The sequence below is a fragment of the Hyperolius riggenbachi genome, chromosome 3 (assembly GCF_040937935.1).
Source record: "Hyperolius riggenbachi isolate aHypRig1 chromosome 3, aHypRig1.pri, whole genome shotgun sequence".
NCBI classification, from domain to species: domain Eukaryota; kingdom Metazoa; phylum Chordata; class Amphibia; order Anura; family Hyperoliidae; genus Hyperolius; species Hyperolius riggenbachi.
This window is the reverse complement of record NC_090648.1, coordinates 71,874,793-71,897,359: the sequence shown is the minus strand read 5'-3', so window position 1 is coordinate 71,897,359 and position 22,567 is coordinate 71,874,793. Positions and strand designations below refer to the sequence as shown.

At 45.9% G+C, this 22,567-nt stretch overlaps 30 non-coding genes across 30 annotated transcripts; all 30 read left to right on the top strand.

The window, feature by feature from the left end:
- The first annotated feature begins 567 nt into the window (after positions 1 to 567).
- LOC137564654 (U4 spliceosomal RNA) lies at positions 568 to 708 on the top strand. The gene has a single exon (XR_011030742.1). It is a non-coding gene; the product is annotated as a U4 spliceosomal RNA (small nuclear RNA).
- A 672-nt stretch (positions 709 to 1,380) lies between these two features.
- TRNAK-UUU (transfer RNA lysine (anticodon UUU)) lies at positions 1,381 to 1,453 on the top strand. The gene has a single exon. It is a non-coding gene; the product is annotated as a tRNA-Lys (tRNA).
- Positions 1,454 to 1,756: 303 nt separating this feature from the next.
- Positions 1,757 to 1,829, top strand: TRNAK-UUU (transfer RNA lysine (anticodon UUU)). Its single transcript has one exon. It is a non-coding gene; the product is annotated as a tRNA-Lys (tRNA).
- Positions 1,830 to 2,833: 1,004 nt separating this feature from the next.
- On the top strand, positions 2,834 to 2,974 carry LOC137564794 (U4 spliceosomal RNA). The gene has a single exon (XR_011030866.1). It is a non-coding gene; the product is annotated as a U4 spliceosomal RNA (small nuclear RNA).
- Positions 2,975 to 3,646: 672 nt separating this feature from the next.
- On the top strand, positions 3,647 to 3,719 carry TRNAK-UUU (transfer RNA lysine (anticodon UUU)). Its single transcript has one exon. It is a non-coding gene; the product is annotated as a tRNA-Lys (tRNA).
- Positions 3,720 to 4,022: 303 nt separating this feature from the next.
- Positions 4,023 to 4,095, top strand: TRNAK-UUU (transfer RNA lysine (anticodon UUU)). Its single transcript has one exon. It is a non-coding gene; the product is annotated as a tRNA-Lys (tRNA).
- Positions 4,096 to 5,099: 1,004 nt separating this feature from the next.
- On the top strand, positions 5,100 to 5,240 carry LOC137564774 (U4 spliceosomal RNA). Its single transcript, XR_011030846.1, has one exon. It is a non-coding gene; the product is annotated as a U4 spliceosomal RNA (small nuclear RNA).
- Positions 5,241 to 5,912: 672 nt separating this feature from the next.
- Positions 5,913 to 5,985, top strand: TRNAK-UUU (transfer RNA lysine (anticodon UUU)). The gene has a single exon. It is a non-coding gene; the product is annotated as a tRNA-Lys (tRNA).
- A 303-nt stretch (positions 5,986 to 6,288) lies between these two features.
- On the top strand, positions 6,289 to 6,361 carry TRNAK-UUU (transfer RNA lysine (anticodon UUU)). Its single transcript has one exon. It is a non-coding gene; the product is annotated as a tRNA-Lys (tRNA).
- A 1,004-nt stretch (positions 6,362 to 7,365) lies between these two features.
- Positions 7,366 to 7,506, top strand: LOC137564793 (U4 spliceosomal RNA). Its single transcript, XR_011030865.1, has one exon. It is a non-coding gene; the product is annotated as a U4 spliceosomal RNA (small nuclear RNA).
- Positions 7,507 to 8,178: 672 nt separating this feature from the next.
- Positions 8,179 to 8,251, top strand: TRNAK-UUU (transfer RNA lysine (anticodon UUU)). Its single transcript has one exon. It is a non-coding gene; the product is annotated as a tRNA-Lys (tRNA).
- A 303-nt stretch (positions 8,252 to 8,554) lies between these two features.
- On the top strand, positions 8,555 to 8,627 carry TRNAK-UUU (transfer RNA lysine (anticodon UUU)). The gene has a single exon. It is a non-coding gene; the product is annotated as a tRNA-Lys (tRNA).
- A 1,004-nt stretch (positions 8,628 to 9,631) lies between these two features.
- LOC137564552 (U4 spliceosomal RNA) lies at positions 9,632 to 9,772 on the top strand. Its single transcript, XR_011030653.1, has one exon. It is a non-coding gene; the product is annotated as a U4 spliceosomal RNA (small nuclear RNA).
- Positions 9,773 to 10,444: 672 nt separating this feature from the next.
- Positions 10,445 to 10,517, top strand: TRNAK-UUU (transfer RNA lysine (anticodon UUU)). The gene has a single exon. It is a non-coding gene; the product is annotated as a tRNA-Lys (tRNA).
- A 303-nt stretch (positions 10,518 to 10,820) lies between these two features.
- TRNAK-UUU (transfer RNA lysine (anticodon UUU)) lies at positions 10,821 to 10,893 on the top strand. The gene has a single exon. It is a non-coding gene; the product is annotated as a tRNA-Lys (tRNA).
- A 1,004-nt stretch (positions 10,894 to 11,897) lies between these two features.
- On the top strand, positions 11,898 to 12,038 carry LOC137564792 (U4 spliceosomal RNA). Its single transcript, XR_011030864.1, has one exon. It is a non-coding gene; the product is annotated as a U4 spliceosomal RNA (small nuclear RNA).
- A 672-nt stretch (positions 12,039 to 12,710) lies between these two features.
- TRNAK-UUU (transfer RNA lysine (anticodon UUU)) lies at positions 12,711 to 12,783 on the top strand. The gene has a single exon. It is a non-coding gene; the product is annotated as a tRNA-Lys (tRNA).
- Positions 12,784 to 13,086: 303 nt separating this feature from the next.
- On the top strand, positions 13,087 to 13,159 carry TRNAK-UUU (transfer RNA lysine (anticodon UUU)). Its single transcript has one exon. It is a non-coding gene; the product is annotated as a tRNA-Lys (tRNA).
- Positions 13,160 to 14,163: 1,004 nt separating this feature from the next.
- On the top strand, positions 14,164 to 14,304 carry LOC137564550 (U4 spliceosomal RNA). The gene has a single exon (XR_011030652.1). It is a non-coding gene; the product is annotated as a U4 spliceosomal RNA (small nuclear RNA).
- A 672-nt stretch (positions 14,305 to 14,976) lies between these two features.
- TRNAK-UUU (transfer RNA lysine (anticodon UUU)) lies at positions 14,977 to 15,049 on the top strand. The gene has a single exon. It is a non-coding gene; the product is annotated as a tRNA-Lys (tRNA).
- A 303-nt stretch (positions 15,050 to 15,352) lies between these two features.
- TRNAK-UUU (transfer RNA lysine (anticodon UUU)) lies at positions 15,353 to 15,425 on the top strand. The gene has a single exon. It is a non-coding gene; the product is annotated as a tRNA-Lys (tRNA).
- Positions 15,426 to 16,429: 1,004 nt separating this feature from the next.
- LOC137564833 (U4 spliceosomal RNA) lies at positions 16,430 to 16,570 on the top strand. The gene has a single exon (XR_011030903.1). It is a non-coding gene; the product is annotated as a U4 spliceosomal RNA (small nuclear RNA).
- Positions 16,571 to 17,242: 672 nt separating this feature from the next.
- TRNAK-UUU (transfer RNA lysine (anticodon UUU)) lies at positions 17,243 to 17,315 on the top strand. Its single transcript has one exon. It is a non-coding gene; the product is annotated as a tRNA-Lys (tRNA).
- Positions 17,316 to 17,618: 303 nt separating this feature from the next.
- Positions 17,619 to 17,691, top strand: TRNAK-UUU (transfer RNA lysine (anticodon UUU)). Its single transcript has one exon. It is a non-coding gene; the product is annotated as a tRNA-Lys (tRNA).
- Positions 17,692 to 18,695: 1,004 nt separating this feature from the next.
- Positions 18,696 to 18,836, top strand: LOC137564549 (U4 spliceosomal RNA). The gene has a single exon (XR_011030651.1). It is a non-coding gene; the product is annotated as a U4 spliceosomal RNA (small nuclear RNA).
- A 672-nt stretch (positions 18,837 to 19,508) lies between these two features.
- On the top strand, positions 19,509 to 19,581 carry TRNAK-UUU (transfer RNA lysine (anticodon UUU)). The gene has a single exon. It is a non-coding gene; the product is annotated as a tRNA-Lys (tRNA).
- A 303-nt stretch (positions 19,582 to 19,884) lies between these two features.
- Positions 19,885 to 19,957, top strand: TRNAK-UUU (transfer RNA lysine (anticodon UUU)). The gene has a single exon. It is a non-coding gene; the product is annotated as a tRNA-Lys (tRNA).
- A 1,004-nt stretch (positions 19,958 to 20,961) lies between these two features.
- LOC137564791 (U4 spliceosomal RNA) lies at positions 20,962 to 21,102 on the top strand. The gene has a single exon (XR_011030863.1). It is a non-coding gene; the product is annotated as a U4 spliceosomal RNA (small nuclear RNA).
- A 672-nt stretch (positions 21,103 to 21,774) lies between these two features.
- On the top strand, positions 21,775 to 21,847 carry TRNAK-UUU (transfer RNA lysine (anticodon UUU)). The gene has a single exon. It is a non-coding gene; the product is annotated as a tRNA-Lys (tRNA).
- A 303-nt stretch (positions 21,848 to 22,150) lies between these two features.
- Positions 22,151 to 22,223, top strand: TRNAK-UUU (transfer RNA lysine (anticodon UUU)). Its single transcript has one exon. It is a non-coding gene; the product is annotated as a tRNA-Lys (tRNA).
- The last annotated feature ends 344 nt before the right edge of the window (positions 22,224 to 22,567 follow it).

Sequence of the window (22,567 nt, the reverse complement as noted above, 5' to 3'; positions counted from 1 at the left end):
CGTGTATTCCCAGCATTAGAGTAATTCGCCGGATCCCTTCTCCAGACTGCACATCTACCCTCAAAGCAGCAATGGAAGGAGCTTCATGCTTACCATGAGCATCAGAAAATTAACAGCTCACGTACCATCTCTCTCCTCCAGTAACCTGCAACCACCAAGACTTTGGCCAACTCCCAAGCACCTCTAGCCAGCGCAGCTTACCAGTACTTCCAGGCACAATAATCACAGGCCCAATTATCAGCACACATGGCAATGACGTAGACTCATTACTCCATTTTTCAAATTGTATTTTTCATGTATTTTACAAGTGCGGGACTGGCCCACTTGGCAGCCTGCTCCACAAAACACTATGCTGGCATCCCTGGCAGGCTTTGTTTTGCCCTCTTTGCCGCCTTTTCAAATGCTAAGACTCTTTAGCCGCTTATTAACAATGCTTGTTTAGTGGCTGTCTAATTAGCATATGGCATCCCATGATCCTCAGCGGAACACTGTAAACTGCGTTTGTCTCTCCTTAAGGTGATTCCTTTATCCAAGAAAGAGGGGATATTTGCTGGCATTATCTTGGCTAACTTTGTGCAGTGGCAGTATCATAGCCAATGAGGTTCAACCGAGGCGTGATTATTGCTAATTGAAAACTTTTCCCAATACCCCGCCATGATGACTTGAAATATAGTCAGCATCGGCAATTTTTGACAGTCTCTTCGGAGACTGACTAAGGTGTTTACCAACAGAGAAAGGATTATCTTCAAGGTGCATGATGACTGAGCAGTGCTCGTGTGGTAGTACCGTGGCTGGCACAATAACAACATTTCGTAGCACCTCTTATCTCCAAATCAGTCTTGGCCACAAAATGCTCACTTGTCAGCGTTCTTTCATGAGGGTGAGGTCCAGTGTCTTACTCTCTGGCAAATTTATAAACACCAGCAGGATGACTAAAATGACAAAAGTCCACTTTTCATCTGCAGGTTGCTACTTTTCTAATGCCACATTCCTAAGAGAGAGAACAGTGTTGTTTCTCAGAGGTCTGGCCTGAAAAATTTGGAGGTCACAAGCTCCATTTATTTGCGCTAGATACGATCCCGTGGCCTCTCGCTAGCTCTTTCTGCAAGCGTTGTTGGGGTGCTCAGAAACAGAGCACCGCTGACATTTAGGTTTCGCCGGCCTATAGCTTCTTCTGGCTGGTGTACCATTGTTTTAAAAGTGTCAACAATCAGCCAAGGTGAAGAACCTGATGGTTGAAGGAAACAACAGCGCATTCTGCTGTTTCCCGGCTATCTAGGTGCTATAGACTGCTCATGACTTGCACTAGACCTTAACTTGCGCCCAGCCTGGAAATACTGTAGCTAAACTTTGAGCTGCTGGAGATCGCACCTTTTCAGAGCCTGGATAGCTCAGTCGGTAGAGCATCAGACTTTTAATCTGAGGGTCCAGGGTTCAAGTCCCTGTTCAGGCGATGCTCTCTGCCTTTCGTTATGCTTCGTGTCCTCTCCCTATCTTCCTCAACTGCAGCCTCTTGCGTGCTCCGCTTGCACCAGGCCAAAACACCGATGTCGGCCGCTTTCCATGCCTTCGCTGATTTATGGCTACCTTTCTAATGCCACCTTCCAAATCAAGTACAGTTTTATTCTTTCAGAGATCTGACCTAGAAAATGTAGAGGTCGCAGGCTATAGCCAGCTCAGGGCATGTACTAGACCTTCCGTCCATCCTGCTTGGAATAACTGACTTTTGAGCTGCTGGTGAAGCTCACCTTCCAGGGCCTGGATAGCTCAGTCGGTAGAGCATCAGACTTTTAATCTGAGGGTCCAGGGTTCAAGTTCCTGTTCAGGCGATGCCTTTCCTTTACCCCATGCTCATTGGCCATCACTTCCGCTACCTGAGTTCCCTCTGCAACTGCTGCCTCTTGCGTGCTTTGCTTGCAGTAAGCCATAACCGAAACATCAGCCGCTTTCTGTGCATCCCCCGAACTCTCACAGCCTCCCTGCGTCTTGAATCTATTTCTCTTCAACTTTTTCTGCTGTGATATTAAACATGGATTATTCCATGCATAAAAGAGGCATCAAACCGTCAACATTATGCTGGGAATACACCATAAGTTTTTTCAGCAGATAGATGGTTCCATAGATAATTTCCAACATGTCCGATCTTATTATCGATCCTTTTTCTCATCGATTTCTCATAGAAATGAATGGAAATTGATCAGAAAAGATAAGAATCGGAAAGTCGATTGGAAATAAGATCGGATAGTAATCGACTGAAAAATGTCGTCGTGTATTCCCAGCATTAGAGTAATTCGCCGGATCCCTTCTCCAGCCTGCACATCTACCCTCAAAGCAGCAATGGAAGGAGCTTCATGCTTACCATGAGCATCAGAAAATTAACAGCTCACGTACCATCTCTCTCCTCCAGTAACCTGCAACCACCAAGACTTTGGCCAACTCCCAAGCACCTCTAGCCAGCGCAGCTTACCAGTACTTCCAGGCACAATAATCACAGGCCCAATTATCAGCACACATGGCAGTGACGTAGACTCATTACTCCATTTTTCAAATTGTATTTTTCATGTATTTTACAAGTGCGGGACTGGCCCACTTGGCAGCCTGCTCCACAAAACACTATGCTGGAATCCCTGGCAGGCTTTGTTTTGCCCTCTTTGCCGCCTTTTCAAATGCTAAGACTCTTTAGCCGCTTATTAACAATGCTTGTTTAGTGGCTGTCTAATTAGCATATGGCATCCCATGATCCTCAGCGGAACACTGTAAACTGCGTTTGTCTCTCCTTAAGGTGATTCCTTTATCCAAGAAAGAGGGGATATTTGCTGGCATTAGCTTGGCTAACTTTGCGCAGTGGCAGTGTCATAGCCAATGAGGTTCAACCGAGGTGTGATTATTGCTAATTGAAAACTTTTCCCAATACCCTGCCATGATGACTTGAAATATAGTCAGCATCGGCAATTTTTGACAGTCTCTTCGGAGACTGACTAAGGTGTTTACCAACAGAGAAAGGATTATCTTCAAGGTGCATGATGACTGAGCAGTGCTCGTGTGGTAGTACTGTGGCTGGCACAATAACAACATTTCGTAGCACCTCTTATCTCCAAATCAGTCTTGGCCACAAAATGCTCACTTGTCAGCGTTCTTTCATGAGGGTGAGGTCCAGTGTCTTACTCTCTGGCAAATTTATAAACACCAGCAGGATGACTAAAATGACAAAAGTCCACTTTTCATCTGCAGGTTGCTACTTTTCTAATGCCACATTCCTAAGAGAGAGAACAGTGTTGTTTCTCAGAGGTCTGGCCTGAAAAATTTGGAGGTCACAAGCTCCATTTATTTGCGCTAGATACGATCCCGTGGCCTCTCGCTAGCTCTTTCTGCAAGCGTTGTTGGGGTGCTCAGAAACAGAGCACCGCTGACATTTAGGTTTCGCCGGCCTATAGCTTCTTCTGGCTGGTGTACCATTGTTTTAAAAGTGTCAACAATCAGCCAAGGTGAAGAACCTGATGGTTGAAGGAAACAACAGCGCATTCTGCTGTTTCCCGGCTATCTAGGTGCTATAGACTGCTCATGACTTGCACTAGACCTTAACTTGCGCCCAGCCTGGAAATACTGTAGCTAAACTTTGAGCTGCTGGAGATCGCACCTTTTCAGAGCCTGGATAGCTCAGTCGGTAGAGCATCAGACTTTTAATCTGAGGGTCCAGGGTTCAAGTCCCTGTTCAGGTGATGCTCTCTGCCTTTCGTTATGCTTCGTGTCCTCTCACTATCTTCCTCAACTGCAGCCTCTTGCGTGCTCTGCTTGCACCAGGCCAAAGCACCGATGTCGGCCGCTTTCCATGCCTTCGCTGATTGGTGGCTACCTTTCTAATGCCACCTTCCAAATCAAGTACAGTTTTATTCTTTCAGAGATCTGACCTAGAAAATGTAGAGGTCGCAGGCTATAGCCAGCTCAGGGCATGTACTAGACCTTCCGTCCATCCTGCTTGGAATAACTGACTTTTGAGCTGCTGGTGAAGCTCACCTTCCAGGGCCTGGATAGCTCAGTCGGTAGAGCATCAGACTTTTAATCTGAGGGTCCAGGGTTCAAGTCCCTGTTCAGGCGATGCCTTTTCTTTACCCCATGCTCATTGGCCATCACTTCCGCTACCTGAGTTCCCTCTGCAACTGCTGCCTCTTGCGTGCTTTGCTTGCAGTAAGCCATAACCGAAACATCAGCCGCTTTCTGTGCATCCCCCGAACTCTCACAGCCTCCCTGCGTCTTGAATCTATTTCTCTTCAACTTTTTCTGCTGTGATATTAAACATGGATTATTCCATGCATAAAAGAGGCATCAAACCGTCAACATTATGCTGGGAATACACCATAAGTTTTTTCAGCAGATAGATGGTTCCATAGATAATTTCCAACATGTCCGATCTTATTATCGATCCTTTTTCTCATCCATTTCTCATAGAAATGAATGGAAATTGATCAGAAAAGATAAGAATCGGAAAGTCGATCGGAAATAAGATCGGATAGTAATCAACTGAAAAATGTCATCGTGTATTCCCAGCATTAGAGTAATTCGCCGGATCCCTTCTCCAGACTGCACATCTACCCTCAAAGCAGCAATGGAAGGAGCTTCATGCTTACCATGAGCATCAGAAAATTAACAGCTCACGTACCATCTCTCTCCTCCAGTAACCTGCAACCACCAAGACTTTGGCCAACTCCCAAGCACCTCTAGCCAGCGCAGCTTACCAGTACTTCCAGGCACAATAATCACAGGCCCAATTATCAGCACACATGGCAATGACGTAGACTCATTACTCCATTTTTCAAATTGTATTTTTCATGTATTTTACAAGTGCGGGACTGGCCCACTTGGCAGCCTGCTCCACAAAACACTATGCTGGCATCCCTGGCAGGCTTTGTTTTGCCCTCTTTGCCGCCTTTTCAAATGCTAAGACTCTTTAGCCGCTTATTAACAATGCTTGTTTAGTGGCTGTCTAATTAGCATATGGCATCCCATGATCCTCAGCGGAACACTGTAAACTGCGTTTGTCTCTCCTTAAGGTGATTCCTTTATCCAAGAAAGAGGGGATATTTGCTGGCATTATCTTGGCTAACTTTGCGCAGTGGCAGTATCATAGTCAATGAGGTTCAACTGAGGCGTGATTATTGCTAATTGAAAACTTTTCCCAATACCCCGCCATGATGACTTGAAATATAGTCAGCATCGGCAATTTTTGACAGTCTCTTCGGAGACTGACTAAGGTGTTTACCAACAGAGAAAGGATTATCTTCAAGGTGCATGATGACTGAGCAGTGCTCGTGTGGTAGTACCGTGGCTGGCACAATAACAACATTTCGTAGCACCTCTTATCTCCAAATCAGTCTTGGCCACAAAATGCTCACTTGTCAGCGTTCTTTCATGAGGGTGAGGTCCAGTGTCTTACTCTCTGGCAAATTTATAAACACCAGCAGGATGACTAAAATGACAAAAGTCCACTTTTCTTCTGCAGGTTGCTACTTTTCTAATGCCACATTCCTAAGAGAGAGAACAGTGTTGTTTCTCAGAGGTCTGGCCTGAAAAATTTGGAGGTCACAAGCTCCATTTATTTGCGCTAGATACGATCCCGTGGCCTCTCGCTAGCTCTTTCTGCAAGCGTTGTTGGGGTGCTCAGAAACAGAGCACCGCTGACATTTAGGTTTCGCCGGCCTATAGCTTCTTCTGGCTGGTGTACCATTGTTTTAAAAGTGTCAACAATCAGCCAAGGTGAAGAACCTGATGGTTGAAGGAAACAACAGCGCATTCTGCTGTTTCCCGGCTATCTAGGTGCTTTAGACTGCTCATGACTTGCACTAGACCTTAACTTGCGCCCAGCCTGGAAATACTGTAGCTAAACTTTGAGCTGCTGGAGATCGCACCTTTTCAGAGCCTGGATAGCTCAGTCGGTAGAGCATCAGACTTTTAATCTGAGGGTCCAGGGTTCAAGTCCCTGTTCAGGCGATGCTCTCTGCCTTTCGTTATGCTTCGTGTCCTCTCCCTATCTTCCTCAACTGCAGCCTCTTGCGTGCTCCGCTTGCACCAGGCCAAAACACCGATGTCGGCCGCTTTCCATGCCTTCGCTGATTTATGGCTACCTTTCTAATGCCACCTTCCAAATCAAGTACAGTTTTATTCTTTCAGAGATCTGACCTAGAAAATGTAGAGGTCGCAGGCTATAGCCAGCTCAGGGCATGTACTAGACCTTCCGTCCATCCTGCTTGGAATAACTGACTTTTGAGCTGCTGGTGAAGCTCACCTTCCAGGGCCTGGATAGCTCAGTCGGTAGAGCATCAGACTTTTAATCTGAGGGTCCAGGGTTCAAGTTCCTGTTCAGGCGATGCCTTTCCTTTACCCCATGCTCATTGGCCATCACTTCCGCTACCTGAGTTCCCTCTGCAACTGCTGCCTCTTGCGTGCTTTGCTTGCAGTAAGCCATAACCGAAACATCAGCCGCTTTCTGTGCATCCCCCGAACTCTCACAGCCTCCCTGCGTCTTGAATCTATTTCTCTTCAACTTTTTCTGCTGTGATATTAAACATGGATTATTCCATGCATAAAAGAGGCATCAAACCGTCAACATTATGCTGGGAATACACCATAAGTTTTTTCAGCAGATAGATGGTTCCATAGATAATTTCCAACATGTCCGATCTTATTATCGATCCTTTTTCTCATCGATTTCTCATAGAAATGAATGGAAATTGATCAGAAAAGATAAGAATCGGAAAGTCGATTGGAAATAAGATCGGATAGTAATCGACTGAAAAATGTCGTCGTGTATTCCCAGCATTAGAGTAATTCGCCGGATCCCTTCTCCAGCCTGCACATCTACCCTCAAAGCAGCAATGGAAGGAGCTTCATGCTTACCATGAGCATCAGAAAATTAACAGCTCACGTACCATCTCTCTCCTCCAGTAACCTGCAACCACCAAGACTTTGGCCAACTCCCAAGCACCTCTAGCCAGCGCAGCTTACCAGTACTTCCAGGCACAATAATCACAGGCCCAATTATCAGCACACATGGCAGTGACGTAGACTCATTACTCCATTTTTCAAATTGTATTTTTCATGTATTTTACAAGTGCGGGACTGGCCCACTTGGCAGCCTGCTCCACAAAACACTATGCTGGCATCCCTGGCAGGCTTTGTTTTGCCCTCTTTGCCGCCTTTTCAAATGCTAAGACTCTTTAGCCGCTTATTAACAATGCTTGTTTAGTGGCTGTCTAATTAGCATATGGCATCCCATGATCCTCAGCGGAACACTGTAAACTGCGTTTGTCTCTCCTTAAGGTGATTCCTTTATCCAAGAAAGAGGGGATATTTGCTGGCATTAGCTTGGCTAACTTTGCGCAGTGGCAGTGTCATAGCCAATGAGGTTCAACCGAGGTGTGATTATTGCTAATTGAAAACTTTTCCCAATACCCTGCCATGATGACTTGAAATATAGTCAGCATCGGCAATTTTTGACAGTCTCTTCGGAGACTGACTAAGGTGTTTACCAACAGAGAAAGGATTATCTTCAAGGTGCATGATGACTGAGCAGTGCTCGTGTGGTAGTACCGTGGCTGGCACAATAACAACATTTCGTAGCACCTCTTATCTCCAAATCAGTCTTGGTCACAAAATGCTCACTTGTCAGCGTTCTTTCATGAGGGTGAGGTCCAGTGTCTTACTCTCTGGCAAATTTATAAACACCAGCAGGATGACTAAAATGACAAAAGTCCACTTTTCATCTGCAGGTTGCTACTTTTCTAATGCCACATTCCTAAGAGAGAGAACAGTGTTGTTTCTCAGAGGTCTGGCCTGAAAAATTTGGAGGTCACAAGCTCCATTTATTTGCGCTAGATACGATCCCGTGGCCTCTCGCTAGCTCTTTCTGCAAGCGTTGTTGGGGTGCTCAGAAACAGAGCACCGCTGACATTTAGGTTTCGCCGGCCTATAGCTTCTTCTGGCTGGTGTACCATTGTTTTAAAAGTGTCAACAATCAGCCAAGGTGAAGAACCTGATGGTTGAAGGAAACAACAGCGCATTCTGCTGTTTCCCGGCTATCTAGGTGCTATAGACTGCTCATGACTTGCACTAGACCTTAACTTGCGCCCAGCCTGGAAATACTGTAGCTAAACTTTGAGCTGCTGGAGATCGCACCTTTTCAGAGCCTGGATAGCTCAGTCGGTAGAGCATCAGACTTTTAATCTGAGGGTCCAGGGTTCAAGTCCCTGTTCAGGTGATGCTCTCTGCCTTTCGTTATGCTTCGTGTCCTCTCACTATCTTCCTCAACTGCAGCCTCTTGCGTGCTCTGCTTGCACCAGGCCAAAGCACCGATGTCGGCCGCTTTCCATGCCTTCGCTGATTGGTGGCTACCTTTCTAATGCCACCTTCCAAATCAAGTACAGTTTTATTCTTTCAGAGATCTGACCTAGAAAATGTAGAGGTCGCAGGCTATAGCCAGCTCAGGGCATGTACTAGACCTTCCGTCCATCCTGCTTGGAATAACTGACTTTTGAGCTGCTGATGAAGCTCACCTTCCAGGGCCTGGATAGCTCAGTCGGTAGAGCATCAGACTTTTAATCTGAGGGTCCAGGGTTCAAGTCCCTGTTCAGGCGATGCCTTTCCTTTACCCCATGCTCATTGGCCATCACTTCCGCTACCTGAGTTCCCTCTGCAACTGCTGCCTCTTGCGTGCTTTGCTTGCAGTAAGCCATAACCGAAACATCAGCCGCTTTCTGTGCATCCCCCGAACTCTCACAGCCTCCCTGCGTCTTGAATCTATTTCTCTTCAACTTTTTCTGCTGTGATATTAAACATGGATTATTCCATGCATAAAAGAGGCATCAAACCGTCAACATTATGCTGGGAATACACCATAAGTTTTTTCAGCAGATAGATGGTTCCATAGATAATTTCCAACATGTCCGATCTTATTATCGATCCTTTTTCTCATCCATTTCTCATAGAAATGAATGGAAATTGATCAGAAAAGATAAGAATCGGAAAGTCGATCGGAAATAAGATCGGATAGTAATCAACTGAAAAATGTCATCGTGTATTCCCAGCATTAGAGTAATTCGCCGGATCCCTTCTCCAGACTGCACATCTACCCTCAAAGCAGCAATGGAAGGAGCTTCATGCTTACCATGAGCATCAGAAAATTAACAGCTCACGTACCATCTCTCTCCTCCAGTAACCTGCAACCACCAAGACTTTGGCCAACTCCCAAGCACCTCTAGCCAGCGCAGCTTACCAGTACTTCCAGGCACAATAATCACAGGCCCAATTATCAGCACACATGGCAATGACGTAGACTCATTACTCCATTTTTCAAATTGTATTTTTCATGTATTTTACAAGTGCGGGACTGGCCCACTTGGCAGCCTGCTCCACAAAACACTATGCTGGCATCCCTGGCAGGCTTTGTTTTGCCCTCTTTGCCGCCTTTTCAAATGCTAAGACTCTTTAGCCGCTTATTAACAATGCTTGTTTAGTGGCTGTCTAATTAGCATATGGCATCCCATGATCCTCAGCGGAACACTGTAAACTGCGTTTGTCTCTCCTTAAGGTGATTCCTTTATCCAAGAAAGAGGGGATATTTGCTGGCATTATCTTGGCTAACTTTGCGCAGTGGCAGTATCATAGCCAATGAGGTTCAACCGAGGCGTGATTATTGCTAATTGAAAACTTTTCCCAATACCCCGCCATGATGACTTGAAATATAGTCAGCATCGGCAATTTTTGACAGTCTCTTCGGAGACTGACTAAGGTGTTTACCAACAGAGAAAGGATTATCTTCAAGGTGCATGATGACTGAGCAGTGCTCGTGTGGTAGTACCGTGGCTGGCACAATAACAACATTTCGTAGCACCTCTTATCTCCAAATCAGTCTTGGCCACAAAATGCTCATTTGTCAGCGTTCTTTCATGAGGGTGAGGTCCAGTGTCTTACTCTCTGGCAAATTTATAAACACCAGCAGGATGACTAAAATGACAAAAGTCCACTTTTCATCTGCAGGTTGCTACTTTTCTAATGCCACATTCCTAAGAGAGAGAACAGTGTTGTTTCTCAGAGGTCTGGCCTGAAAAATTTGGAGGTCACAAGCTCCATTTATTTGCGCTAGATACGATCCCGTGGCCTCTCGCTAGCTCTTTCTGCAAGCGTTGTTGGGGTGCTCAGAAACAGAGCACCGCTGACATTTAGGTTTCGCCGGCCTATAGCTTCTTCTGGCTGGTGTACCATTGTTTTAAAAGTGTCAACAATCAGCCAAGGTGAAGAACCTGATGGTTGAAGGAAACAACAGCGCATTCTGCTGTTTCCCGGCTATCTAGGTGCTATAGACTGCTCATGACTTGCACTAGACCTTAACTTGCGCCCAGCCTGGAAATACTGTAGCTAAACTTTGAGCTGCTGGAGATCGCACCTTTTCAGAGCCTGGATAGCTCAGTCGGTAGAGCATCAGACTTTTAATCTGAGGGTCCAGGGTTCAAGTCCCTGTTCAGGCGATGCTCTCTGCCTTTCGTTATGCTTCGTGTCCTCTCCCTATCTTCCTCAACTGCAGCCTCTTGCGTGCTCCGCTTGCACCAGGCCAAAACACCGATGTCGGCCGCTTTCCATGCCTTCGCTGATTTATGGCTACCTTTCTAATGCCACCTTCCAAATCAAGTACAGTTTTATTCTTTCAGAGATCTGACCTAGAAAATGTAGAGGTCGCAGGCTATAGCCAGCTCAGGGCATGTACTAGACCTTCCGTCCATCCTGCTTGGAATAACTGACTTTTGAGCTGCTGGTGAAGCTCACCTTCCAGGGCCTGGATAGCTCAGTCGGTAGAGCATCAGACTTTTAATCTGAGGGTCCAGGGTTCAAGTTCCTGTTCAGGCGATGCCTTTCCTTTACCCCATGCTCATTGGCCATCACTTCCGCTACCTGAGTTCCCTCTGCAACTGCTGCCTCTTGCGTGCTTTGCTTGCAGTAAGCCATAACCGAAACATCAGCCGCTTTCTGTGCATCCCCCGAACTCTCACAGCCTCCCTGCGTCTTGAATCTATTTCTCTTCAACTTTTTCTGCTGTGATATTAAACATGGATTATTCCATGCATAAAAGAGGCATCAAACCGTCAACATTATGCTGGGAATACACCATAAGTTTTTTCAGCAGATAGATGGTTCCATAGATAATTTCCAACATGTCCGATCTTATTATCGATCCTTTTTCTCATCGATTTCTCATAGAAATGAATGGAAATTGATCAGAAAAGATAAGAATCGGAAAGTCGATTGGAAATAAGATCGGATAGTAATCGACTGAAAAATGTCGTCGTGTATTCCCAGCATTAGAGTAATTCGCCGGATCCCTTCTCCAGCCTGCACATCTACCCTCAAAGCAGCAATGGAAGGAGCTTCATGCTTACCATGAGCATCAGAAAATTAACAGCTCACGTACCATCTCTCTCCTCCAGTAACCTGCAACCACCAAGACTTTGGCCAACTCCCAAGCACCTCTAGCCAGCGCAGCTTACCAGTACTTCCAGGCACAATAATCACAGGCCCAATTATCAGCACACATGGCAGTGACGTAGACTCATTACTCCATTTTTCAAATTGTATTTTTCATGTATTTTACAAGTGCGGGACTGGCCCACTTGGCAGCCTGCTCCACAAAACACTATGCTGGAATCCCTGGCAGGCTTTGTTTTGCCCTCTTTGCCGCCTTTTCAAATGCTAAGACTCTTTAGCCGCTTATTAACAATGCTTGTTTAGTGGCTGTCTAATTAGCATATGGCATCCCATGATCCTCAGCGGAACACTGTAAACTGCGTTTGTCTCTCCTTAAGGTGATTCCTTTATCCAAGAAAGAGGGGATATTTGCTGGCATTAGCTTGGCTAACTTTGCGCAGTGGCAGTGTCATAGCCAATGAGGTTCAACCGAGGTGTGATTATTGCTAATTGAAAACTTTTCCCAATACCCTGCCATGATGACTTGAAATATAGTCAGCATCGGCAATTTTTGACAGTCTCTTCGGAGACTGACTAAGGTGTTTACCAACAGAGAAAGGATTATCTTCAAGGTGCATGATGACTGAGCAGTGCTCGTGTGGTAGTACCGTGGCTGGCACAATAACAACATTTCGTAGCACCTCTTATCTCCAAATCAGTCTTGGCCACAAAATGCTCACTTGTCAGCGTTCTTTCATGAGGGTGAGGTCCAGTGTCTTACTCTCTGGCAAATTTATAAACACCAGCAGGATGACTAAAATGACAAAAGTCCACTTTTCATCTGCAGGTTGCTACTTTTCTAATGCCACATTCCTAAGAGAGAGAACAGTGTTGTTTCTCAGAGGTCTGGCCTGAAAAATTTGGAGGTCACAAGCTCCATTTATTTGCGCTAGATACGATCCCGTGGCCTCTCGCTAGCTCTTTCTGCAAGCGTTGTTGGGGTGCTCAGAAACAGAGCACCGCTGACATTTAGGTTTCGCCGGCCTATAGCTTCTTCTGGCTGGTGTACCATTGTTTTAAAAGTGTCAACAATCAGCCAAGGTGAAGAACCTGATGGTTGAAGGAAACAACAGCGCATTCTGCTGTTTCCCGGCTATCTAGGTGCTATAGACTGCTCATGACTTGCACTAGACCTTAACTTGCGCCCAGCCTGGAAATACTGTAGCTAAACTTTGAGCTGCTGGAGATCGCACCTTTTCAGAGCCTGGATAGCTCAGTCGGTAGAGCATCAGACTTTTAATCTGAGGGTCCAGGGTTCAAGTCCCTGTTCAGGTGATGCTCTCTGCCTTTCGTTATGCTTCGTGTCCTCTCACTATCTTCCTCAACTGCAGCCTCTTGCGTGCTCTGCTTGCACCAGGCCAAAGCACCGATGTCGGCCGCTTTCCATGCCTTCGCTGATTGGTGGCTACCTTTCTAATGCCACCTTCCAAATCAAGTACAGTTTTATTCTTTCAGAGATCTGACCTAGAAAATGTAGAGGTCGCAGGCTATAGCCAGCTCAGGGCATGTACTAGACCTTCCGTCCATCCTGCTTGGAATAACTGACTTTTGAGCTGCTGGTGAAGCTCACCTTCTAGGGCCTGGATAGCTCAGTCGGTAGAGCATCAGACTTTTAATCTGAGGGTCCAGGGTTCAAGTCCCTGTTCAGGCGATGCCTTTTCTTTACCCCATGCTCATTGGCCATCACTTCCGCTACCTGAGTTCCCTCTGCAACTGCTGCCTCTTGCGTGCTTTGCTTGCAGTAAGCCATAACCGAAACATCAGCCGCTTTCTGTGCATCCCCCGAACTCTCACAGCCTCCCTGCGTCTTGAATCTATTTCTCTTCAACTTTTTCTGCTGTGATATTAAACATGGATTATTCCATGCATAAAAGAGGCATCAAACCGTCAACATTATGCTGGGAATACACCATAAGTTTTTTCAGCAGATAGATGGTTCCATAGATAATTTCCAACATGTCCGATCTTATTATCGATCCTTTTTCTCATCCATTTCTCATAGAAATGAATGGAAATTGATCAGAAAAGATAAGAATCGGAAAGTCGATCGGAAATAAGATCGGATAGTAATCAACTGAAAAATGTCATCGTGTATTCCCAGCATTAGAGTAATTCGCCGGATCCCTTCTCCAGACTGCACATCTACCCTCAAAGCAGCAATGGAAGGAGCTTCATGCTTACCATGAGCATCAGAAAATTAACAGCTCACGTACCATCTCTCTCCTCCAGTAACCTGCAACCACCAAGACTTTGGCCAACTCCCAAGCACCTCTAGCCAGCGCAGCTTACCAGTACTTCCAGGCACAATAATCACAGGCCCAATTATCAGCACACATGGCAATGACGTAGACTCATTACTCCATTTTTCAAATTGTATTTTTCATGTATTTTACAAGTGCGGGACTGGCCCACTTGGCAGCCTGCTCCACAAAACACTATGCTGGCATCCCTGGCAGGCTTTGTTTTGCCCTCTTTGCCGCCTTTTCAAATGCTAAGACTCTTTAGCCGCTTATTAACAATGCTTGTTTAGTGGCTGTCTAATTAGCATATGGCATCCCATGATCCTCAGCGGAACACTGTAAACTGCGTTTGTCTCTCCTTAAGGTGATTCCTTTATCCAAGAAAGAGGGGATATTTGCTGGCATTATCTTGGCTAACTTTGCGCAGTGGCAGTATCATAGCCAATGAGGTTCAACCGAGGCGTGATTATTGCTAATTGAAAACTTTTCCCAATACCCCGCCATGATGACTTGAAATATAGTCAGCATCGGCAATTTTTGACAGTCTCTTCGGAGACTGACTAAGGTGTTTACCAACAGAGAAAGGATTATCTTCAAGGTGCATGATGACTGAGCAGTGCTCGTGTGGTAGTACCGTGGCTGGCACAATAACAACATTTCGTAGCACCTCTTATCTCCAAATCAGTCTTGGCCACAAAATGCTCACTTGTCAGCGTTCTTTCATGAGGGTGAGGTCCAGTGTCTTACTCTCTGGCAAATTTATAAACACCAGCAGGATGACTAAAATGACAAAAGTCCACTTTTCTTCTGCAGGTTGCTACTTTTCTAATGCCACATTCCTAAGAGAGAGAACAGTGTTGTTTCTCAGAGGTCTGGCCTGAAAAATTTGGAGGTCACAAGCTCCATTTATTTGCGCTAGATACGATCCCGTGGCCTCTCGCTAGCTCTTTCTGCAAGCGTTGTTGGGGTGCTCAGAAACAGAGCACCGCTGACATTTAGGTTTCGCCGGCCTATAGCTTCTTCTGGCTGGTGTACCATTGTTTTAAAAGTGTCAACAATCAGCCAAGGTGAAGAACCTGATGGTTGAAGGAAACAACAGCGCATTCTGCTGTTTCCCGGCTATCTAGGTGCTATAGACTGCTCATGACTTGCACTAGACCTTAACTTGCGCCCAGCCTGGAAATACTGTAGCTAAACTTTGAGCTGCTGGAGATCGCACCTTTTCAGAACCTGGATAGCTCAGTCGGTAGAGCATCAGACTTTTAATCTGAGGGTCCAGGGTTCAAGTCCCTGTTCAGGCGATGCTCTCTGCCTTTCGTTATGCTTCGTGTCCTCTCCCTATCTTCCTCAACTGCAGCCTCTTGCGTGCTCCGCTTGCACCAGGCCAAAACACCGATGTCGGCCGCTTTCCATGCCTTCGCTGATTTATGGCTACCTTTCTAATGCCACCTTCCAAATCAAGTACAGTTTTATTCTTTCAGAGATCTGACCTAGAAAATGTAGAGGTCGCAGGCTATAGCCAGCTCAGGGCATGTACTAGACCTTCCGTCCATCCTGCTTGGAATAACTGACTTTTGAGCTGCTGGTGAAGCTCACCTTCCAGGGCCTGGATAGCTCAGTCGGTAGAGCATCAGACTTTTAATCTGAGGGTCCAGGGTTCAAGTTCCTGTTCAGGCGATGCCTTTCCTTTACCCCATGCTCATTGGCCATCACTTCCGCTACCTGAGTTCCCTCTGCAACTGCTGCCTCTTGCGTGCTTTGCTTGCAGTAAGCCATAACCGAAACATCAGCCGCTTTCTGTGCATCCCCCGAACTCTCACAGCCTCCCTGCGTCTTGAATCTATTTCTCTTCAACTTTTTCTGCTGTGATATTAAACATGGATTATTCCATGCATAAAAGAGGCATCAAACCGTCAACATTATGCTGGGAATACACCATAAGTTTTTTCAGCAGATAGATGGTTCCATAGATAATTTCCAACATGTCCGATCTTATTATCGATCCTTTTTCTCATCGATTTCTCATAGAAATGAATGGAAATTGATCAGAAAAGATAAGAATCGGAAAGTCGATTGGAAATAAGATCGGATAGTAATCGACTGAAAAATGTCGTCGTGTATTCCCAGCATTAGAGTAATTCGCCGGATCCCTTCTCCAGCCTGCACATCTACCCTCAAAGCAGCAATGGAAGGAGCTTCATGCTTACCATGAGCATCAGAAAATTAACAGCTCACGTACCATCTCTCTCCTCCAGTAACCTGCAACCACCAAGACTTTGGCCAACTCCCAAGCACCTCTAGCCAGCGCAGCTTACCAGTACTTCCAGGCACAATAATCACAGGCCCAATTATCAGCACACATGGCAGTGACGTAGACTCATTACTCCATTTTTCAAATTGTATTTTTCATGTATTTTACAAGTGCGGGACTGGCCCACTTGGCAGCCTGCTCCACAAAACACTATGCTGGCATCCCTGGCAGGCTTTGTTTTGCCCTCTTTGCCGCCTTTTCAAATGCTAAGACTCTTTAGCCGCTTATTAACAATGCTTGTTTAGTGGCTGTCTAATTAGCATATGGCATCCCATGATCCTCAGCGGAACACTGTAAACTGCGTTTGTCTCTCCTTAAGGGGATTCCTTTATCCAAGAAAGAGGGGATATTTGCTGGCATTAGCTTGGCTAACTTTGCGCAGTGGCAGTGTCATAGCCAATGAGGTTCAACCGAAGTGTGATTATTGCTAATTGAAAACTTTTCCCAATACCCTGCCATGATGACTTGAAATATAGTCAGCATCGGCAATTTTTGACAGTCTCTTCGGAGACTGACTAAGGTGTTTACCAACAGAGAAAGGATTATCTTCAAGGTGCATGATGACTGAGCAGTGCTCGTGTGGTAGTACCGTGGCTGGCACAATAACAACATTTCGTAGCACCTCTTATCTCCAAATCAGTCTTGGTCACAAAATGCTCACTTGTCAGCGTTCTTTCATGAGGGTGAGGTCCAGTGTCTTACTCTCTGGCAAATTTATAAACACCAGCAGGATGACTAAAATGACAAAAGTCCACTTTTCATCTGCAGGTTGCTACTTTTCTAATGCCACATTCCTAAGAGAGAGAACAGTGTTGTTTCTCAGAGGTCTGGCCTGAAAAATTTGGAGGTCACAAGCTCCATTTATTTGCGCTAGATACGATCCCGTGGCCTCTCGCTAGCTCTTTCTGCAAGCGTTGTTGGGGTGCTCAGAAACAGAGCACCGCTGACATTTAGGTTTCGCCGGCCTATAGCTTCTTCTGGCTGGTGTACCATTGTTTTAAAAGTGTCAACAATCAGCCAAGGTGAAGAACCTGATGGTTGAAGGAAACAACAGCGCATTCTGCTGTTTCCCGGCTATCTAGGTGCTATAGACTGCTCATGACTTGCACTAGACCTTAACTTGCGCCCAGCCTGGAAATACTGTAGCTAAACTTTGAGCTGCTGGAGATCGCACCTTTTCAGAGCCTGGATAGCTCAGTCGGTAGAGCATCAGACTTTTAATCTGAGGGTCCAGGGTTCAAGTCCCTGTTCAGGTGATGCTCTCTGCCTTTCGTTATGCTTCGTGTCCTCTCACTATCTTCCTCAACTGCAGCCTCTTGCGTGCTCTGCTTGCACCAGGCCAAAGCACCGATGTCGGCCGCTTTCCATGCCTTCGCTGATTGGTGGCTACCTTTCTAATGCCACCTTCCAAATCAAGTACAGTTTTATTCTTTCAGAGATCTGACCTAGAAAATGTAGAGGTCGCAGGCTATAGCCAGCTCAGGGCATGTACTAGACCTTCCGTCCATCCTGCTTGGAATAACTGACTTTTGAGCTGCTGGTGAAGCTCACCTTCCAGGGCCTGGATAGCTCAGTCGGTAGAGCATCAGACTTTTAATCTGAGGGTCCAGGGTTCAAGTCCCTGTTCAGGCGATGCCTTTCCTTTACCCCATGCTCATTGGCCATCACTTCCGCTACCTGAGTTCCCTCTGCAACTGCTGCCTCTTGCGTGCTTTGCTTGCAGTAAGCCATAACCGAAACATCAGCCGCTTTCTGTGCATCCCCCGAACTCTCACAGCCTCCCTGCGTCTTGAATCTATTTCTCTTCAACTTTTTCTGCTGTGATATTAAACATGGATTATTCCATGCATAAAAGAGGCATCAAACCGTCAACATTATGCTGGGAATACACCATAAGTTTTTTCAGCAGATAGATGGTTCCATAGATAATTTCCAACATGTCCGATCTTATTATCGATCCTTTTTCTCATCCATTTCTCATAGAAATGAATGGAAATTGATCAGAAAAGATAAGAATCGGAAAGTCGATCGGAAATAAGATCGGATAGTAATCAACTGAAAAATGTCATCGTGTATTCCCAGCATTAGAGTAATTCGCCGGATCCCTTCTCCAGACTGCACATCTACCCTCAAAGCAGCAATGGAAGGAGCTTCATGCTTACCATGAGCATCAGAAAATTAACAGCTCACGTACCATCTCTCTCCTCCAGTAACCTGCAACCACCAAGACTTTGGCCAACTCCCAAGCACCTCTAGCCAGCGCAGCTTACCAGTACTTCCAGGCACAATAATCACAGGCCCAATTATCAGCACACATGGCAATGACGTAGACTCATTACTCCATTTTTCAAATTGTATTTTTCATGTATTTTACAAGTGCGGGACTGGCCCACTTGGCAGCCTGCTCCACAAAACACTATGCTGGCATCCCTGGCAGGCTTTGTTTTGCCCTCTTTGCCGCCTTTTCAAATGCTAAGACTCTTTAGCCGCTTATTAACAATGCTTGTTTAGTGGCTGTCTAATTAGCATATGGCATCCCATGATCCTCAGCGGAACACTGTAAACTGCGTTTGTCTCTCCTTAAGGTGATTCCTTTATCCAAGAAAGAGGGGATATTTGCTGGCATTATCTTGGCTAACTTTGCGCAGTGGCAGTATCATAGCCAATGAGGTTCAACCGAGGCGTGATTATTGCTAATTGAAAACTTTTCCCAATACCCCGCCATGATGACTTGAAATATAGTCAGCATCGGCAATTTTTGACAGTCTCTTCGGAGACTGACTAAGGTGTTTACCAACAGAGAAAGGATTATCTTCAAGGTGCATGATGACTGAGCAGTGCTCGTGTGGTAGTACCGTGGCTGGCACAATAACAACATTTCGTAGCACCTCTTATCTCCAAATCAGTCTTGGCCACAAAATGCTCACTTGTCAGCGTTCTTTCATGAGGGTGAGGTCCAGTGTCTTACTCTCTGGCAAATTTATAAACACCAGCAGGATGACTAAAATGACAAAAGTCCACTTTTCATCTGCAGGTTGCTACTTTTCTAATGCCACATTCCTAAGAGAGAGAACAGTGTTGTTTCTCAGAGGTCTGGCCTGAAAAATTTGGAGGTCACAAGCTCCATTTATTTGCGCTAGATACGATCCCGTGGCCTCTCGCTAGCTCTTTCTGCAAGCGTTGTTGGGGTGCTCAGAAACAGAGCACCGCTGACATTTAGGTTTCGCCGGCCTATAGCTTCTTCTGGCTGGTGTACCATTGTTTTAAAAGTGTCAACAATCAGCCAAGGTGAAGAACCTGATGGTTGAAGGAAACAACAGCGCATTCTGCTGTTTCCCGGCTATCTAGGTGCTATAGACTGCTCATGACTTGCACTAGACCTTAACTTGCGCCCAGCCTGGAAATACTGTAGCTAAACTTTGAGCTGCTGGAGATCGCACCTTTTCAGAGCCTGGATAGCTCAGTCGGTAGAGCATCAGACTTTTAATCTGAGGGTCCAGGGTTCAAGTCCCTGTTCAGGCGATGCTCTCTGCCTTTCGTTATGCTTCGTGTCCTCTCCCTATCTTCCTCAACTGCAGCCTCTTGCGTGCTCCGCTTGCACCAGGCCAAAACACCGATGTCGGCCGCTTTCCATGCCTTCGCTGATTTATGGCTACCTTTCTAATGCCACCTTCCAAATCAAGTACAGTTTTATTCTTTCAGAGATCTGACCTAGAAAATGTAGAGGTCGCAGGCTATAGCCAGCTCAGGGCATGTACTAGACCTTCCGTCCATCCTGCTTGGAATAACTGACTTTTGAGCTGCTGGTGAAGCTCACCTTCCAGGGCCTGGATAGCTCAGTCGGTAGAGCATCAGACTTTTAATCTGAGGGTCCAGGGTTCAAGTTCCTGTTCAGGCGATGCCTTTCCTTTACCCCATGCTCATTGGCCATCACTTCCGCTACCTGAGTTCCCTCTGCAACTGCTGCCTCTTGCGTGCTTTGCTTGCAGTAAGCCATAACCGAAACATCAGCCGCTTTCTGTGCATCCCCCGAACTCTCACAGCCTCCCTGCGTCTTGAATCTATTTCTCTTCAACTTTTTCTGCTGTGATATTAAACATGGATTATTCCATGCATAAAAGAGGCATCAAACCGTCAACATTATGCTGGGAATACACCATAAGTTTTTTCAGCAGATAGATGGTTCCATAGATAATTTCCAACATGTCCGATCTTATTATCGATCCTTTTTCTCATCGATTTCTCATAGAAATGAATGGAAATTGATCAGAAAAGATAAGAATCGGAAAGTCGATTGGAAATAAGATCGGATAGTAATCGACTGAAAAATGTCGTCGTGTATTCCCAGCATTAGAGTAATTCGCCGGATCCCTTCTCCAGCCTGCACATCTACCCTCAAAGCAGCAATGGAAGGAGCTTCATGCTTACCATGAGCATCAGAAAATTAACAGCTCACGTACCATCTCTCTCCTCCAGTAACCTGCAACCACCAAGACTTTGGCCAACTCCCAAGCACCTCTAGCCAGCGCAGCTTACCAGTACTTCCAGGCACAATAATCACAGGCCCAATTATCAGCACACATGGCAGTGACGTAGACTCATTACTCCATTTTTCAAATTGTATTTTTCATGTATTTTACAAGTGCGGGACTGGCCCACTTGGCAGCCTGCTCCACAAAACACTATGCTGGAATCCCTGGCAGGCTTTGTTTTGCCCTCTTTGCCGCCTTTTCAAATGCTAAGACTCTTTAGCCGCTTATTAACAATGCTTGTTTAGTGGCTGTCTAATTAGCATATGGCATCCCATGATCCTCAGCGGAACACTGTAAACTGCGTTTGTCTCTCCTTAAGGTGATTCCTTTATCCAAGAAAGAGGGGATATTTGCTGGCATTAGCTTGGCTAACTTTGCGCAGTGGCAGTGTCATAGCCAATGAGGTTCAACCGAGGTGTGATTATTGCTAATTGAAAACTTTTCCCAATACCCTGCCATGATGACTTGAAATATAGTCAGCATCGGCAATTTTTGACAGTCTCTTCGGAGACTGACTAAGGTGTTTACCAACAGAGAAAGGATTATCTTCAAGGTGCATGATGACTGAGCAGTGCTCGTGTGGTAGTACTGTGGCTGGCACAATAACAACATTTCGTAGCACCTCTTATCTCCAAATCAGTCTTGGCCACAAAATGCTCACTTGTCAGCGTTCTTTCATGAGGGTGAGGTCCAGTGTCTTACTCTCTGGCAAATTTATAAACACCAGCAGGATGACTAAAATGACAAAAGTCCACTTTTCATCTGCAGGTTGCTACTTTTCTAATGCCACATTCCTAAGAGAGAGAACAGTGTTGTTTCTCAGAGGTCTGGCCTGAAAAATTTGGAGGTCACAAGCTCCATTTATTTGCGCTAGATACGATCCCGTGGCCTCTCGCTAGCTCTTTCTGCAAGCGTTGTTGGGGTGCTCAGAAACAGAGCACCGCTGACATTTAGGTTTCGCCGGCCTATAGCTTCTTCTGGCTGGTGTACCATTGTTTTAAAAGTGTCAACAATCAGCCAAGGTGAAGAACCTGATGGTTGAAGGAAACAACAGCGCATTCTGCTGTTTCCCGGCTATCTAGGTGCTATAGACTGCTCATGACTTGCACTAGACCTTAACTTGCGCCCAGCCTGGAAATACTGTAGCTAAACTTTGAGCTGCTGGAGATCGCACCTTTTCAGAGCCTGGATAGCTCAGTCGGTAGAGCATCAGACTTTTAATCTGAGGGTCCAGGGTTCAAGTCCCTGTTCAGGTGATGCTCTCTGCCTTTCGTTATGCTTCGTGTCCTCTCACTATCTTCCTCAACTGCAGCCTCTTGCGTGCTCTGCTTGCACCAGGCCAAAGCACCGATGTCGGCCGCTTTCCATGCCTTCGCTGATTGGTGGCTACCTTTCTAATGCCACCTTCCAAATCAAGTACAGTTTTATTCTTTCAGAGATCTGACCTAGAAAATGTAGAGGTCGCAGGCTATAGCCAGCTCAGGGCATGTACTAGACCTTCCGTCCATCCTGCTTGGAATAACTGACTTTTGAGCTGCTGGTGAAGCTCACCTTCTAGGGCCTGGATAGCTCAGTCGGTAGAGCATCAGACTTTTAATCTGAGGGTCCAGGGTTCAAGTCCCTGTTCAGGCGATGCCTTTTCTTTACCCCATGCTCATTGGCCATCACTTCCGCTACCTGAGTTCCCTCTGCAACTGCTGCCTCTTGCGTGCTTTGCTTGCAGTAAGCCATAACCGAAACATCAGCCGCTTTCTGTGCATCCCCCGAACTCTCACAGCCTCCCTGCGTCTTGAATCTATTTCTCTTCAACTTTTTCTGCTGTGATATTAAACATGGATTATTCCATGCATAAAAGAGGCATCAAACCGTCAACATTATGCTGGGAATACACCATAAGTTTTTTCAGCAGATAGATGGTTCCATAGATAATTTCCAACATGTCCGATCTTATTATCGATCCTTTTTCTCATCCATTT